The sequence below is a fragment of the Melospiza melodia genome, chromosome 18, assembly GCF_035770615.1.
Source record: "Melospiza melodia melodia isolate bMelMel2 chromosome 18, bMelMel2.pri, whole genome shotgun sequence".
In the NCBI taxonomy this organism is placed as follows: domain Eukaryota; kingdom Metazoa; phylum Chordata; class Aves; order Passeriformes; family Passerellidae; genus Melospiza; species Melospiza melodia.
Window position 1 is genome coordinate 14,081,121 of NC_086211.1, and position 16,554 is coordinate 14,097,674.

Below are 16,554 nucleotides of genomic sequence, written 5' to 3' on the forward strand. Positions count from 1 at the left end.
TCCCCTCTCTGTTTTCTCCTCTCAGTCCGTTTCCCCTCTCAATCCCACTCTGGACATTCCCTCTCAATGTCCCCCTCACACCATCTCCTCCCAAGCTCCCCCTCAGTGCCCCCATTTCCCCCCATGCCCTCAGAGCAGCCACACACAAAGGCAAGTGTCCCATCAGAGCTGACCCACTCTCAGGCACCAGCATCAAACCCAGCCTCACTTTACAAACACTTTCTGCCCTGTCTAGACAGACTTCCCCAGCCCAAAACAGGTTTAGAAGACTGGAGCTCAGGTAGTTCCATGGATTTCCATACTGGTTCCCAACCTGAGAATCAGGTCCTATAAGCCCCAGTGACGTGTGTGGCAGCAGAGCTCCTTGTACCCAAACTGGTTCCTTGGGGCTGTTTTCATCACCTTCATGCTGGAATGTCCTCCAAGGGCAGCCACAGTGGGAGGAGAGGCTGGAGAAGATCTGGACACAAGTCTGAGGATGAGCTCCATAAGCTGAGATGGATTCAACAGCAATAATTTATTGATTTAAAGGAGATCTATAATGACAGATTCCTTTGCAAAGAGTAAGTCTGCCTTTTGTTTACTGCAAAACTCGAATTCATTACATTTACTTCTACATTTACATGAATTTCATTACATTTACTTGCAAATTCTGTATTTATTTACGAGGTGCCTGTCCTTGCTGAGGTCTGGCTGTAATCACGTGGAGGTCTCTGTCAGGCCTCTGGGTCTATCACTATATTGCTGATTAGTTACACAAGTAAGGGCTCCCTGGTTGTCCCTGCTTTAATTTCTTTCCAGAGCAGTGAGTTCCCATCTGTTTCAGGATGTTTCAGTGTGGGACAGGTTCAGTGTCTCCCAGTGCCTCTAGATGTAAAAGCAGCAGCTCTTGTCCAGCAGCATTTTACTGTGAAATCAAGCATTTATCCCAGTTTAGGTTAAATGAAAATGTTTTGCTGTTGGAGGTGAAGGGTGGGAGTCAGGTCAGACTCTAAGGCACAGCTGAGCACAGCAGTGTCTTTTTCTGGCTCCTGATTGATCTTTTTAACAAGTTTGGTTGGTGTGTTTTGACCTGCATCTTGGATCACTCTTTGTGCTTGCCTTGGTCATTGCAGCCTGGGCACCCTGAGCTAGTGGAAAGTGTCCCTGCCCAGGGCAGGGGGGTGGAATGAGCTGGTGTTTAAAGTCCCTCAAACCCAAACGAGTCTGTGCTTCTACAATTACAGCACTTATGGATATGGCTGACACCAGGAGCCCTCCATAGCACTTTGCTTTCCTCACGACTCCTTCCCTGGTGCTGCACTAACTCTGCAGCTCTGGGATAAAGTCAGGATGGAGATTTACCCCTGGGGACAGATCCTGAGCTGTCCCACAGCTACTGCCCCTCTCCAGAGGATGTTCATGGTGCTGGACAACACACCCATGTTACACCAGTAGTGCAGCCCTGAGCCCACAGCCACTGTGCCAAGGGCCCTGACAGCCCCAGTGCTGTGACAGGAGCTGCTGTGTTGGTGCCTCTGAGGGAAATGCCAGGAACCCACAACTGGGAGACAAGCAGAGGATGCATGGAGGCCATGACTGGCTGGGACAGCTCCTCTGTCTTTACAGCAAGTGCCAGGCTTGCTACATGGGTGAAGTCCCAGGAGCAGAGTGGGAGGGAAAGGAGGTGCTTTGGAGGGAGGGAATCCTTCACCCCAGGCAGCAGGGGCAGAGGAGAAGGATCCTATTGTCACTGTGTCCTGCAGCTTCTCTGTGCTGCAATGTCCCTTTAGGATGGCCCCAGCTGCCCCTCCATGGGATCAGAACAGCACTGGGTTAATGGCAGGAGGGAGAGGAAGACTTGGCTGTTATCCACTGCCCCTTGGAAAGAGGGCTGTGATTAAATGCCCTGAAGGCCTAAGAGTAGCCTGGGTACCACAGCCCTTTGGTGTCACCATTGCAAGACTTGGATGGCCTCACCCACTAGTAATGCCAAACATGGAGCAAGCTCAAACAGAGTAGGAGGATTTAATGAAGATAAGCCCTTTGAAAGACACTGTATACCAAATACACCAATATTCCCAGTCTGGACCCCAGTGCATGGCTCCCTGCTCCCCTGCTGATGGGTGAGCTCTTGAAAGGATTCCTGAGACCTTCATTTGTGGTGTTCAGGAGGGAGGGTGAAGCAGGTGCTTAATGGGTAACTCCTTTATTCAGGGACTAGTTCCAAGAGAAATTGCATAATAAAATCTGCACTGCTGCAGCCCATGGCCAGACTTCCTGTCTCCAGAACTAAGCTGCTTAAAGACACAGTTCCTGAGATCCTACCTTCCTTCCCCACCCACAACATGGAAGTATCATTTCTATAGCTTGTGACCTCAAAACCTGACAGCCAAACAATTAGCAGTGTTTGAATAACTTCTGAGGAGCTCTGCCCTGTAACTTGTAGTCACTGTGGCACCATCAGAGGAGTTCTCTTTGGGAATGGCAGTCTGTTTTTCCTGGTAATGTTGTGTCCCAGCAGTTGGTGGCCTTACCATCCCCATGTGCTGCCAGAGCTGTTCCAGGACAGAAGCAAAGCCCAGAGCCTGTTGTCTCCTCTCCTCCTGGCTGCTGCAGAAGGTGCTGCCTATTCTTTCTCCAGGCACGTCTGGTTACACACACCCTGCACTCATGGGATTGTGGAGCAATTTGATGTGAAATCACTGTTGTTTCTGGCTTCTGATTTTCATTGTGTGTGTGAATTCCGTGGTGTTCAGGAAGTGGTGGTAACCCAGGGACCACAATCACAGCACTGCTTTGTGTTCAGCTCTGTGTCTGTGAACTTCTGCAAACCCTTGGCTCCTTGGGCTGCAAGATTGACACACATCCTAAAGGGTCTCCTTGCTTCATTTCATGCTGAAAGAGTATTTGCAGGTGGCTAAACATGTTCTGTGGGTGATACCCCACAAGCACCAATCACATGTGATTCTGCTCTTCTTTTCATTAAGTATTCATTAATGTAAAGCCATTTCCTACCTACTTGTTGAGTAGAGTCTCGTGGGGACTGGATGCAGACTTGGACTTTTCAGCAAATTGCTCAGAATCCTGCCCATCATCTGTCAGGACCATCTAACTCTGATGTGGAGAAATCCCCCAAGTAATGGGTAAGGCTATCTCACCAAAGCAAGAGTAGCAGTTCAGGAAAAACAGAATCTTCTGTCATCAGCATAATTGAATCTGTCACTCTGAGGGGTCCTGCTTTCTTAAGTCCCAAACGTGAAGCCTTTTTGCTGAAGTTGCCTGTAACTTTGCCATGCCTGACAAACTATTAGGAAAAATCTCTATAAATCTTTGTGCTCTCACTCAGGGTTGTTGCTTGACAAATCTCAGACTTTTTCTGAGAGACAACAGTCCACTTGCTTTATTTTTAAAATAAACTGCTACAAAAAATGTCTGTCTTTGGGCTCTGCTACATGATGGTTTCTCATGTCTCTGACACCAGCTTGCAACCTGCCCCACAGTCAGCTTGAAAATCATATTCCTACCCATAAAATAGTAATCTGGGTAATCTGGGCAAATTTCATGTCTGCCAGCTCCCTTTTAGCAGTGGCAATTAGTGGTTTATGGGCGGTTTCAGCCAACATGGGCCAAACAAAAAGACACAGAACATTTTTCTGCTGCAGATTATGGTGAAGGTCCCTTCCCTGAGCACAGAGAAGGGCAGGATGCCCACAGATACGCTCTGGCCACCTGAGATGGGAAGATTTCAGTGTTTCCCACCTCCCTGCCTTGTCCCCTGGTTAAAGATGTGGCCTTCCCATTGCACCATCAGCAGGAGAGGACATTCACAAGCTCTTCAGGTGCTGCCACTCCCAGCCTGGCATGAGCTGAATCCCAGATGCTCAGTCTGAGCCTGGGTGCTGAGCTATGAGCTCAGGAGTGAGCACTGCTCACACTCCCTCTGCCAAATCCACTCAGGCTCCACCTCTTGCCTGACCCTTGGAGCAAGACCTCATCATTCCCACCAGGGCTGGTGCTTCCCTCCATTCATTCTGCTCCCTCCACACAGCTCAGAGCAGTGCCCAGTCAGCATCTTCAAACCTGAGGGATTGGGTGATTCCTCATCCCTTGAAAGGTCTCCAGATTTTCCTCCCATGCCATTTCTGTCCTCTGCTCATTCCATGATGGCATCACAGAGACAAGGTCATCCAGTACCTGCAGGGAACTGAAAGGAAGGATGGGACAAGACCATTTCCAAGAGCATGTAGTGACAGGACAAGGGGACATGAGTTCAAATTGTGAGTAGGTTTAGCTTAGATAGTAGAAAAAAATTCTTCCTTGTGAGGGTGGGCAGGCCCTGGCACAGCGTGCCCAGAGCAGCTGTGGCTGCCCCTGGAAGTGCCCAAGGCCTGGCTGGATGGGGCTTGGAGCAGCCTGGGCTGCTGGAAGGTGTCCCTGCCATGGCAGAGGGGTAGAACAAAATAAGGTGTAAGTGCTCCAGACAACACTATCCTTGCTGTAACCAAGTGCTCAGCACTTTTGACCACACTAAGCATTGCTCCTTTCAATTCAATGCCATCCAAGCATTTATTAACCTACTTGGACACACTGCATATGTCTTTTGTGGAAGTAATTCATTACCATAAATCTCACAGTTCTTTTTTTTTTTTCTGTCTCTACATATAGCTTGCTTTTTTTTCCCCTAATCAGTAGCAATGCTCACAGCAATGCAGTGACTTCAGGTTAAGTGTCTGGGATCACATTTGGAAATGCCCTCCTGTGTTCTGGCTGACAGTCCTTATTTTTTACTGCAGCAAAATCTGGTGTTCCCAAGAAAACTCTGGCCAAGCTCACAGTCCCACCACCATCCTGTTAGTGACCTGTGTGCAAAACTCTGCTGAGCCACTGTCAAGCCAGGCCATGGGGACACTGGTGGCATTTTTCCCTGCTCTGCCCTTGTCCTGGTTGGTGGAGGCAGCCACAACAGAATGGCTCTGCAATTCCTCCTGCTCCATTCAGCCTCGCCTGTCCCTCTGCCTCTTCCCTTCTTGCTATCAGTCACAGCTTTAGTGCAAGACTTGGTTATCTCAAGGAGCTTCATTCCTAGGAAACTCTCTGTATCTTCTCAGTGTTAATCCTGGCTCCCACACTAGCTTTTAAGCTTTTGGTGTGGATTCAACTCATCACAACTCTTGAAAAACTTTATTTTACATCAGAGATTCTGCTGAACTCCCATAGTCATCCAGAGAACAACCCCAAGCTCTTCTGCAGCATCAGCCTCTCTCTCTGCTGAGTTAAAAGCCAGCTGTGAAACATTTTGGATTTAGGTGGCAGACAGGTCCCTCACCCTCTGCATGAGGCTCCAAGAGTTAACTGTGCCCAAGTTCTTGGAGGATGGCACAAACTCAGGTGGCTGCCCTGAGTTCTTCCCTGGGATGATGGGAAGAGACCTTAAAGCCCCTTAGTTCCAACCCTGTGCCATGGGCAGGGGCACCTTCCACCATCCCAGGCAGCTCCAATCCCCATCCAGCCTGGCCTTGGGCACTGCCAGGGATCCAGGGGCAGCCACAGCTGCTCTGGGCACCCCGTGCCAGGGCTCCCCACCCTGCCAGGGAAGAATTTCTTCCTGCAGACTGTGCACTCCTCCCTTAGAGGAAAGGGCCCCCAGCCGTGACCAGGAAGCCTTTCTGGGCTGGGTCTTGGAAAACTGTCCTGCTGAACCAGTTCCAATTTGTATGAAATTCTTCAATATTCATCAGGGCAGGGAGGGCATTGAACTGGGCTGACAAGGGGAATACATTAACTGCCTGTTTGTGCCTCCAGCCTTGCTCTTCCCCCACCACAAGAGTTTTTTCTTTGTTTTGGGTAAAAAAAGAACAACTTTTACAGGAGCTTAAAGCTCAATGCTCACTGGTTTGGGACCAGTAGAAAGTGGGACTGGCCCAGCCCCACATTGCTCCATAAGTTGGATGAGGATGACTCTTTTCACCCTTTTCCTAGCAGATAAGTTGTTTGTGGAAAGCTTCACCCTCTGCAGGTAAATCTGGTGTGTTCAGGGCTTCAGTAACTACTCAGAAAACCCCCCAACGTTTCAGCTTTCAGAATTTAGAAAGCACTGCAACATTCTGATTTATTAATTGATTGTGAAAACATCTAATTTCCCTGTTGTGTGAGCAAAACTTTAAAAACAGCTTTTATCTCCAAAACTGGGAAAATAAAGGGAGTAAGAAAAGACAAAATGACTAAAACACATCAATCCACTCACCTTCTCCTCCAGCAAAATTTTCACGTTTGATTCAAACCAAAATCTTTATTTCTTCTCGTTATGGCAACAACCAGTTGAAAGGCTCCACTATTTCTCCAGGCCTGTGGTTCTCTCAGGCAGCTCCTTGGGCAGCCTGGCTCTCCTCCATCCCAGCTGGATGCATCTTGTATCCCTCCTGTCACCTTGTTTTGGCTGCCTGAATCACACCTGGCACTTCTTGGGTGCCCAGCTCAGAGCCAAACCCAAACCTTTCCTGGTGACTCAGTTCAGAGTGTCTCCCAAACACAACATGAGGGCTTTAGCTGGAAAACCTTTTTTCAGCATTAATCACCTTTCACTGTAAGTTTGCACCAACTCCTAAATAATGGGCTCAGGTGAAAGTAGAACTAATTATTGTCATTATGGCTTCTAGCTCACAGAAATTTGGAATGACAGACTGGTTTGGAAGGGACTTTGAAGACCATTCTGTTCCACCCCCTGCCATGGGCAGGGACACCTTCCACTGTCCCAGGTTGCTCCAAGCCTCATCCAACCCAGCCTTGAACACTCCCAGGGAAGGGGCAGCCACAGCTTCTCTGGCACCCTGTTCAGATTGAGGGGATCACAGCAGGGCAGCAAAGTGACCGAGGTGATGGTGATAATCAGCACAGGATAAAATGGGAGGAAAACCTGGCAGAGAATGATTCCAATGAGGTGCTCTGCTCTGTTGCTTTATATGTTATCAAAGAAATGACTGCTCCCCCTCAACTCCCCCCCACTCCAGCTGTGGTGTCCCATTCTGTGACATTAATGACAAGAATCTCTGGCTCAAGATGTCATTTGCCTGGGGAAATTAGTTTCAAAAAGGACCAGAAAGTTAAATGCTATCGCAGAGCTTAAATGAAGGCAATTAATTTTATAGCCAAAATAATATTTTTCTATGATAAATTATGTAAAATGTTAGAGTAATAAAATGTAATGCTCCAGGGAATAAAACAATCCCTGTAAAGGTCAGGAAACTCTTTTAATGTACCTGCACATCAGTCCAGATGCATTTTAATTTGTTTGGGTTTTGTGTCCTTGGTTGGACATGATATTCTTGCCTGAGTTCCTCAAGGCCAAGCACCTCACTGGGTGGACAGAGAAACCTTCCCCAGCTCTCTCAGGATCTGCTCCATCCTTTGAAGCACGAGGCAGATGATTTCTGTTACACTCCTGTCCCATTCCTGCAGGACTTGACACACTGCAAGGTCTTGGTGGCATCTCACCCTGTGACCTGTGACTCCACGATTCTGCTGTTTCAAGGCTGTCTCTAATTATATCAGGATTAACTTTTCACCCAAGCTGTCCACCTTGGGCACCATGGTTCATTCCACTCATGGTTCATTCCTGCAGTGTGGAGTGTCATGGCTTGGCTGTCAATGTGCTCTGTGCTTCCATCTGAAATCAGCTGAGGTCACTTTTCTTCCTGTCTTAAGCCAGCAACACATTAGGTGTTAAGATGAGAAATTCCCTTTTTTCCTGCTTTTCTTCCACCCCATATCAGTTTATCCCAGCCTTGTGCTTACCAGGGAAGTGGAGCCAGATCAGCTCTCAACCACCCAGCCTGGAGATCCCATCATTGTCATCCTGGAGCAGGGCCTGACAAACTCCTGCACCTCCTCCCAATCCCCCAGCTCCTCCACATGCACTGCCTGCTCACACCTGGTAAATCAGCCCATCTGCCAGGTCAGCTCCACTCCCCATGGCCCAAACCCACTTCTTCCTGCTTGTCCAAAGGCTTCTCAGCTGCATTCCAGCTTCCTCTGTCATCCACTCAAGATGACACTTGGTGCTCATTTAGGGCAATTTACCAGGCTGGTTTGAATATGAGAGCTCTGAAATTTATTTCACACTTGTGAAACAAACCCAGACCCAACTTTTTCACAACGGCTGTCAGTGATGTTCACAGCATCCTGAAAGGCTCGGGTGGAATTTGCTCATGAGCTTTGGAGAATTATCCTCTGGGAGAGAGCAAATATGGGAGAATTTGAGCTAGGAAAGACAATTTACATTACTGAAGTGTTAAAGCATGACAGAGCTGTTACCTCAAATCTGTATTATAAAAGTACCCAAAGATTTGATAAAGTACAGAGCTTTCATAGAATCAGAGACTGGTTTGGGTTGGAAGGGACCTTAAAGCCCATCCATTACCACCCCTGCCATGGGCAGGGACAATTTCCACTACCCCAGGTCCTGTCCAACCTGGCCTTGGACACTGCCAGGGATCCAGGGGCAGCCACAGCTGCTCTGGGCACCCTGTGCCAGGGCCTGATCAGCTTCACAGGGAGCAATTCCTTCCCAATATCCCATCTAACCCTGCCCTCTGGCAGTGGGAAGCCACTCCCTGTGTCCTGTCACTCCAGGCCCTGGTCTAAAGTCTCTCTGCAGCTCTCCTGGAGCCCCTTTAGGCACTGGAAGGTTCATAATACAGATCACAACACACACTACAGATACCTGAGACATCTTCAAAGAAGTACCCAGTAATTACTGCAGTCATTGCATGGTTCTGGTTTCCCCCCAGCCTTTGATCAGAGATGTCTAGAGTCAATCTGCTGCTTCCAGAGCACAGGCAGCTCCATCTCCTCCTTCCCCAGCTCTCCTGGAGGAAGCAGTGACCCTCTGCACTCCCACACCAGTGAGAGTTCTCACCACAACACTGGCACATCATGGCTTTGGTTATGACTTTGCACCACTGGCTGAGCCCAAACTAACAAAAAAACATCTCCAAACTGTTTGGCTTGTTATTTTCTTGGAGTTTAAGTCCAGTTGAAGTAATTAGATCATCTTTTCTGCATTTTTGGATGTCACAAGTCACTGCATTTCAGGTTAATTGAGCTCTGTCACTCAGGCCAGATGAAAACCCAGCAACCCTGTGGAGAGCAGAGCTGCTGTGGCTGACATGAGAAGTGATGAGGTGCCAGCATGGGCCTGGCACTGCCAGGGAGGGTTTGACAGTCCACAGCAGCAGCCTGAAAGGAGGATGATGCAGGCACCCTGAGCCCCGTCCCTCCCCAGCTGGCACAGGGCACTGAGCTTTCAGACCCGATGATCCCAAAGCACTTGGACAAGGCAAGAAATCCTCGTGGCTTCACCTCCCAGCTCTGTGCTTGCAGGCTGAGCCCTTCCTCCCAGCCTGCACTCAAAGCCTGTGGTTGAAATGAGCTCGTTTTGCTTGGAAGGCAGCGAGCCCCGGCGCAGGCACCGCTCCCCTCGCGCTGTCGCAGCACGCAGCCACCGCTCCTGCACGAGACTGCGCCTCATTTCAAGGTTGAATTTGTCCAGCCTCAGCCCCTGGGATATTTACATCTCTGCAAATTATCTGGGGATGCTGCAGTCACTTCTAGCAGAGCTGTTGCTTCCCTCGGTCAGATCTCTGGGCAAGTGCTTGGATTTTAACACCGTCATGTCCCCACATACACCCTTCTCTGTACTCTGTATTTTTTTTAAGATTCAAGAAAATATTTTATTTTCAAGCATTTCTTTGCAATTGCAAGCACTAGATACTCCTTCTAAATGACAAGAGATGAGAATCTCGTGCATTTGCATGACCCCAATGGTTTCAAAAACTCCTTTAACTAAACCATTGCCCAGATTTTACCAAAGACACGTGGGGCTGATGTACGTGAGGGCCACTGACACCCAGCACGGAGCACATGAGCCCTGAAGTACCTAAAATTATCTCATGTTGGCTTTTGAAGATAAGTCTCCACCCTCCATTCAGAATGACAACTTTTGGCAACAACAAGAAAACAGAAATGACAGATGGTAACAAAATCTGGTACACAAACATGACAGTAGGCAATATAATGAAGATTTCACCCACTCCTTCATTTATGCTAATCGGTGCTTTTGAGCAACCGGAATTGTTCTGCCAGACAGCCACGGATCTGAAGCACAGCACAGCAAATCTCAGAGGGCCACCAACCTGAAACCAGGCTAAACCCCCACCAGGCAACTCACTGTGAATGAAATGAAAGTATCATAAACTCCAACCCTGACAAAATCTCCCCATTCCTAAAAAGCACATTGACCTCTCCTGCCCTGAAAACACCACATCCACAAAACAGAGGCAGTTTGGTTTTCCTGCTACCCAAAGCTTCACCAAAATTCAGAGGAACCAGCAGAAATGAGAAGTAGCAGCCTTGCAGTCAATGTGAATTGTGCTAAATAAATGTATTTGTTACAGCAACAAAAATTTCCTTCCAAAAGCATTTTTCTCCCAGACTCAGATCTCTGGGATGGACTCTGTCCCTGCAGGAAAATGGTTACTCTTCCCTTTGAAGCCCACTTATCTCATGCTGACATTCTTAGAGGAAGGTGCTATGTCACCCACAAACCTCCTTTTATTTCCTATAAAAATGTAAATCAGCCTATTTTTTCCCCCCAACAACCTTATGTAATGAGCAGTGTCCTCGCTCAATCATTTTGAAGATGTGCTTTAGCCTCTATTTTATGCAGGAATCTGTAAGACTGAAACCATTCCTCCATTTCCTTCCCTGAAATTTCACTGCTTGCTCCTTTGCCTGCTGATGCAAAGCTCTGTGGCCATTCCTGGCGTGGGCAGGACCTAAAAACATCTCAGAGGGCAACAGCAACACCCTTATCTTTTCCCAAGGATATAAAATAAGTTTTCCCACAAATAAATTGCCAGTGCTTTCAGGAAAAGAGGGGCAACCTTGAGCACCTGCCCTCAGAGCCAGCTGGGATGTGTAATTGTACAAATCTGTGTATATTTGTAATTATAAATGAGGCTTGTTCTCCATGATCAAAATTTGAAGACACTATCCTTTGCAGGACCTAATTTTCCTTTGCTTCCAGCACTGCCACACATTACTCACAGCAGATGAAATGCTCTCTTCTAGGGGCAGAATCACAGTGAAAACACAGGAAAAATAGGGAATTTTGGTCAAAATATTTCATTTGCTTTTGAGAGCAAAAACTCCCCATGGTCTTGCTGTATTTCCAGTAAGCAGGTCTGCAAATCCTACACTTGGCCCCAGGAGAAGATAATCTTTGCGTCAGAGATTCATCTCATAGAACCAAAAATCTCCCACTGTCCTCATGAAGATCCACCCAGACTTCTCTGACCTGGGGAAAACTTCACTTCTTCTGCTTTCTGTCTTATTCACTTGTCATTTCCTGCCCTGGATGAAGCATCCCAGTCTGTACAGTTCTTCCTTTGGTGAAAGCTACTGCATTTCTTTAACACTCTTTGATGTCCATCTCTCCCTCTTCCACACCTTCTGTGCAAAGCCACAGAGCAATTTTGAGTCAAGGGGATCTCAGCACATGGAGCAGCTGGAGCAGAATCCCAGTGTGGATGGAGGCATGGCAAGGCAGGGTTCCCTGTTCTCCTCTTTGCTTCAGTCTCAATCATTCCTAAAAATAATGCCCCAACCAACTTCCAGACTTGAAATGCTGGAGAAACACTGACCAGTAGGGCTGGGGTCTTCCAGAGACCCCCACACTGCAGCCCCTGGGTGCCTTCATAGCCCTTTATATGGAATATTTTAGGTTGGAAGGGACCTTAAAGCTCATCCAATGCCACCTCTGCCATGGCAGGGACACCTCCCACTGTCCCAGGCTGCTCCCAGCCCTGCCCAGCCTGGCCTTGGGCACTGCCAGGGATCCAGGGGCAGCCACAGCTGCTCTGGGCACCCTGTGCCAGGGCCTGCCCACCCTCACAGGGAACAATTCCTCATTCCCAATATCCCATCCATCCCTGCCCCCTGGCAGTGGGAGCCATTCCCTGTGTCCTGTCCCTCCATCCCTTGTCCCCAGTCCCTCTGCAGCTCTCCTGGAGCCCCTTCAGGCCCTGGCAGGGGCTCTGAGGTGTCCCTGGAGCTTCTCCTCTCCAGGGGAGCACCCCCAGCTCTGCCAGCCTCCAGAGCAGAGGGGCTCCAGCCCTTGGGGCACCTCTGTGACCTCCTCTGGACTCACTTCAACAGCTCCACATCCTCCTGATGCTGATACCCCAGAACTGGAAGTAGCTCTGCAGGTGGGATCTCACTTGAATCCCACCCTCACCTGCTGCCCATGCTGTGGGATGAGCCCAGGATAATGCTGGCTTTCTGGGCTGCCCCTTCAATGGGGTCACCAAATGCCACCTGCTGAGAGATAAACAAATCCTCTTTTTTGGTTGGTTTTTTTTGGAAGATGCTTTGTTCTGTTTTTTGTTTTAGGTCTTTTTCAAGTCTTTACACACACAGGCTTCCCATCCCCTACCACCCATACCCTCTCCCTTTCCTCTGCCTGATTTCAGAGTAAGGAAGCCACACATGATATTTTCTCTCCAGACATGGTGAACTGGCTGGCAGGTTGTCTGAGGGGAAGGAATCTGCCCCGGGACACCGTGAAGAGCTGGGATCCTCTGCTGGTTGTTTGTCATGGAAAACGGAAGATGCCTGCATTCAGCTGCTGCTGGAACCAGGAATGCCAGCTCAAACCGGGAACATCAGCTCGGGAGGACGCTGCTGTGCTGCTGCTGTGGCTGGAGGAGGCTCAACCCCACATCCTTGGCCACCCAGGTGTGTTCACAGGGGTCCCTGGGGTGGGGTGTGTGGGGCACAGGGGCCGGGATGTGCTGCTGGATGCTCTGGGTTGCTTTGCTGAAGCCTGGGCCAGGACCCCCGAGAGCCTCCAGCTCTGCCGGGGCCGTCCCCATGTCCCCAGCGGGTGCTGCCCGCTCGCTGGCCACGCTCAAAGTTCACGGTGCTATAAATACCCGGGCACAGCGCTGCCAGGCCGGCCGGCGCGGGGGGGCTGCTCACCCCAACCGGCTTTGCTTCAATTAACCCTGTGCGAACACGAGTCCCCTCCGTGTGCTCTGAGAAAGAGGAATCCTCCGATTCGAAATGTGTCTAAAGCCAGAAGAGAGCAGCAAACTCCTTCAGTGGGCTGATTCCTGCTGGGAAGAGCCCTGCGATTGGAACCGGGACTGGAAGAGCTCAGAGCACTGGATGATGTTGCAGTGGACGGGAGTTTTGTGGCCAGGCACATCCACAGCTGCTGCGTGACCCCCAGCTTGGGCAGCTCTTTGTGTTGGGGTGCAGTGGTGTGGATCCAGCATGGCTGGGGTCCCCCCATAAAGCAGAGGCTGCGTGTGCACCCCACATTCCCCACAGAGCGTGGCCTCAGGCTACACAGCCCCGTGCCCTGCCCCCCACATGGCCCCACAGAGCACAGACCCACACCCTGCCCTGGATGCCCCCACACATCCAGCCCTGTGCCCCCCGCCTGCCCCGCGTCCGGGACCTTTTAGAGGAGCTAAAACACATCGGAAAACTTGGAGAGCAACAGAAAGGCACTAAATCAGCACAGGCTCCAAGCCCAGCCTGGGGACAGCCCCAAGACGCGGAGTCCCCAGTGGTGCCAGGTCACCCGGGCAGAGCTCAGCACTCACCTGCAGCAGGGTGTGCAGCGGCTCCCGGGGGAGCCAAACCGAGGAGACGCCTGTGACCCCACCCAGCTGTACAGAGCCCTTTTGTGGGGCCAATCGTTATGTTTTTAACCATTTCCCTGCCATACCTTACCCTGCCGGGCTGAGGGGAGAGCCAGACTGTGAGGAAGAGCCTCTTGCCCCTTTTTCCTGCTCAAAGCGCGGGCGATGGGAAGCTCGGAGAGAACAGAGGAGGAGCCACAGGAGCAGAGCCCCGCGGGGTGTGTGCTGCCCCTGGCTGCTGCTGAGCCCGGACACAACTGAGAGCACACACAGCTCATGACAGCGGCTCAGCACCGAGCAAGGTCCTGCTGGCCGAAGGGGATCCCCAGCTCCACGGGCCAGGCTGCCTCGAGCACGGGGCTGCACATCCCCAGGGGTGACCCTGTCCCATGCCTTCAGTAATGTCACTGCTCCAGGGACCCTTGGCCTTGCTCAGGTGACAGTGCCACCAGAACAGCCTCGGAAATGTCACCTTTTGGATCCCTTCAGGCCAAGCAAAGGCACATTCAGCACCTCACTCTCCACCATCTCCTCTCCTCCCATCACCACCGCAGCTCCTGCAATGCCAACACCTCCTTGTTGCAGTTGGATGTCGTGGCTCTTCCTGAGGCTTACTTGAGCAGGATTTTCAGGTCATCTGTGGCCAACAGGGTCCTGCCCCACAGCCGTGCCCTGTCCCGTTCCCCACAGTCCCTGTGCTGCTCTGGGGTGTGGCTGCACCAGAGTTGGTCCCCTCACGCCCCAGGGCTGCTGTGTGCGAGCGGCGCTGCCGGACTCTGCTCGGGCAGCACCGGAGCAAAGGAGCCTGGCGGGTGGCACTAGGGGGAGATAAAGGCCGGGACATGCCGGGCCCTGCGCCCTTGCCAGCCTCTCCTGTCCCCTTGTCCCCAAGGCCACCCCAGCCCCGGCTGCTGGCGGGGATAAAGGGGAGAACTGCAGGGTTCTGCCTATCACAGTCCCGTTGCTTTGCGGTGTCTTTCCTGGCATCTTCAGTCTTTGGGAAGCATCTTTGGCAACGAGGGGCCTCATGGCATGTACACCTTTATGCAGCAGGTATAAAAGCAAGAGTCTGCCTTCTCCCACGTGCAGGTAGCAATGGACACCCCAAAACCCATCCAGAAAGGAGGAGAACAGATATAACTCCAGAATGGGGGTCAGCAGGGAAGGATGAGTCCTGGTGCATGGCCTGGAAGCAGAGAGTGACACTTGCTGCAGACCTCAGCTGGAGGCTCAGCCTGTCACATCTGACTCCCCTTTCCCAATGCCCCTAGGTGCACTTGGCATCAGCACAGCTGTGACAGCCTTGACAGGACCCCACCACCAGCAATCTGGGCACCTTCAGGGACAAAAACCATTTCCTTGACCTCTGGGTCAAGGTACCATCCTGGTACCACACCAGCTCCTCTGTTCCTGTGGATGTTCCCTTCTCCACAGCCTCCCTGTGAGCCCTCCCAGCAGAGATGAGATGAGTTCACCAGGCAGAGTTTGGGGGAGCTCCTGGCAGACAAGGAGCTGAAGCAGCAGGACCTGTCCCCAACAGAGTGTCCATGCCCAGCTGGATCACAGTGGCACCCACAGGTGCAGCTGTGGCTCCTGTGGGGTGAATCAGTGCTGGATGCTGGGGCAGGAACTGTGCAACAGCAGCTCTGCAGGCAAGATCCTTGTGAGGGAGGCACTTTCCCCTTGTATTTTCTATAGATTAGAAAGAAAAGTTAAATTATTTCCTCTTTTTCCAGGAAGAAGGATTCAGAGTGTGGCTGGCACAGAGTTAACAAAAAAATGCTACTAATACATGTTTGTACATCACTTGCAATGCTATCAAACCACTGTGCCCTGGGGGCCTGGGCTCCCCCCAAAACCCACACAAACTCCACACAAAAAACCCCCCAAACCACCAACCTGCTGCAAAGCTGTATTTTCTCTTCAACTTCCCAGTTTGGTCACAACCACAGCACACAGAGACAATACTTGCCCTGCAGCCACATCTCTGCTTTGCTCATATTTGCAATTATTTAGAGCTCCAGCTCCACAGTTTCCAACATTCTCTCTGCTAAACTTCACGACTGCCGGCGCTGGAGGGGATGGGGCTGGTAACGTGATAGGGAGCTTGGCCTGGGACCAGGAGCTGGAGGCAGAGGGTGGAAGGCAGAGGGGTGCCCAGGCTGGTGTGTCATCCAAGCCCCTGCAGGAACAAGGTGTCTTTGGCTTGATGTGAGCTGGCAAGAGTGAGAGGAGGGAAGGAGATCCTTCGTCAGCACTTTGCTATGCACTGTGCTCCCTGCTCTCCGCTGCCCAGACACATGGACACCACTGCTGTGGTGGCAGGACAGCTGTTCCAGGGCTGCTCATCCCCCTCAGGCCTGCAAAATTGCATGTTCTGCTTCAGCTTGGTTCCAAACACACGCCCAAGAAGCAGAAACCAACTGTTCCCATGCCACGAGGTGAGCGAGGTGCACGCAGCAGCACCCAAAGGGTCACCCCATGTACCAAGTGTCCACTGACAGAGGTGGCTCCAACACAATTCTGTCATATAGAAGAGCTGGCAGTCTGTGCCCAGACCCTGCCACAGCCCCTAAACCCTCAGGGGGCTCTGGAACAAGTCTGGGGTTTGCATTGTCCCTTACCCAGGCAGATCCATGGGTTTGCAAACCAACCTAGAAGTAAAGGCTAATTTTTTCTGCTATTTTTCAATAACATTAAATAAGGACAGAAGCATTCCCTGAGACTGCTCAAGGCACCCAGTGCTGTGACTGCAGCCCATTCTGCCCTGTGAAATGCATCATGTGCCACCACAGAATCCAGTCCAGGATCTTGGGCTGCAAACAGGGATTTGGGGTTTGTTTCAATTGTTTCCATGCTGGTTCTC